This window comes from Silene latifolia, chromosome Y, assembly GCF_048544455.1.
Source record: "Silene latifolia isolate original U9 population chromosome Y, ASM4854445v1, whole genome shotgun sequence".
Lineage (NCBI taxonomy): Eukaryota > Viridiplantae > Streptophyta > Magnoliopsida > Caryophyllales > Caryophyllaceae > Silene > Silene latifolia.
Window position 1 is genome coordinate 174,730,239 of NC_133538.1, and position 2,187 is coordinate 174,732,425.

A 2,187-nucleotide genomic window follows, 5' to 3' on the forward strand; every position below is an offset into this window, starting at 1 on the left:
TTTATTGAAATATTTTGATATGTAGATATGATTAAAGTGAGTGTCTCACAATATTTTACATTTATGTAAAAAAAACAAAAGTAATGATTATTAAGTAATATAGTATTATAAACGACATGAAAAGGTAGAAAACACGTTACATTTTTCTTTAATATCTTCAATTAAATATGTATGCGTCAAGTATAAAATATTGATTATGACTAACTAAATATTACTTTTAGTTAAATATTTTATATATTAACTTTTAAAAACTTTGAAGTTAAACCTCAAAAAATAATATTTGAGAAAGTTCAACCTATTTTATTTACAGGTAAACTATTAAACATCATTGTAGAAATTAATATAATTGATAGTTATTTAAAAAAATAAAAGGTGCAAATTTCTTATAGATATGTTTGACACATAACACTTGCAACACACAATCAAAACAATTGAATAAGTTGAGCTTGGACGCTATATGTTTGATACATAAATATCACATTATACATAAAAAATTATAAATTACATAAAATTATATTCACATCATTTTGAACAAATATTAACTGATTCGAGACATAATGTATCGTTAAATAATATAATTTGAGAACTCAATGTTGATCGTTGCATTATTCAAATATATTATATTTTAATTAATATGATATTTGATAAGTCACAAATTTATTTGTAAAGCATTGATCATGCATAATTAACTATCACTTATTAGTTTTAATTAAAATTGTATGTATTTTATTTTAAAACATTGAAATTAAACCTAAAATAAATAAATTCGAGAAAAATTAATTTATTTATATTTATATGTAAAAATATTAAAGATCATATATGAATTATATTATTTTTCTTCAATTATAATAATAAAATTTTAAAACAGGCCGCGCGAAGCGCGGGATACTACCTAGTATCATGTAATACCGAGTAACGTCGAAATTACCTTAATTGTGAAGATCCGAATAAAAAAAATACTCATCTGCGTCGTAGTCCTCTTAATAGCCCTTAAAATAGGATGAACGGATGATGAAAGAAGATCGATCCTAATAAAGAAGCAATAAGGCAATTACGTACGTAAAAATTGTTTGCCGACGGAAATAAAGAAGCAAGAATGTAAGCACATACGTAAAATCGTTTACGACCGGAAATAAAGAAGCAAGAAGGTAAGCACGTACGTAGAATTCAATGCCGAATGACCGTAGCAGCGTAGCAGTAAGTTTCGTTCTTTCTTTCTTCTAGAATGAAGGGTTAATTAATGTGGACAAAAGATGTAAAATAACAGAGGTATAAAGGAATAAGAATTGTAACAAAATATCCCTTATTATTTCAACACAATAACCAGCCAAACCAACAATATGAGACCAAGTCTCTTATTATAACTAGTTTTAATCCCGTGCAAAAAATGCACGGATTGAAGGCCGTAGTAACACCCGTTAATATTGGATAAAGGAGAATATAAATGAGAGTTATTAAATGTGTAATGCCATGAACCTGTGACATTATAATTGTGAATAAACCCATATTTTCTAAATTTGAAACACGCGTGCATTTTACCTCAACCCAGTATAACCGAACTTGTAACTTGTTTGACCAGTATACTTCACCAACTATGTCATTCTAACATTTTGGGACATTTAGTTAACCGAACTCAACCCACTTAACCCGTTTACCAAGTTTTATATCCCCTAAAAGTTTGTGATATATATATAAATTATTCAATTATAAATTTCAAAAACACAATCTTATCTATATAAATTCAGAAGACAATACTCATTGTACAGCGCCCCACGTCATAAATGCATTTTTTTTTTTGGAAAATCCAAGTTATGGTGGGACCCATGAGTGTGCAACGTATTTAATTATTCAGATATCCGTCTTTTCAAACATGCGATAAATTCCGTCTCGCAACAAATTATATAAAATCATCTTATGGAATACTTCTTCGAATTAATATTATGATAAAATTTTATACATTCCGTGTAAAGAAAATTCATAACATTTACGCAGAATTAATTAAAAATGCGAGTAAATGTGATTAAATTACATAATTTTTAAAACAAAATTACCCAATAAAATTACATAATTTCAAGAAGGAATTACAGTTATATACGGGATCGAACATACAACGGAAATGAATTACAAAAATGAATTACATGTATTTTAGATAAGATTATTGTACTACAAAATCACAAAATTTTTTAA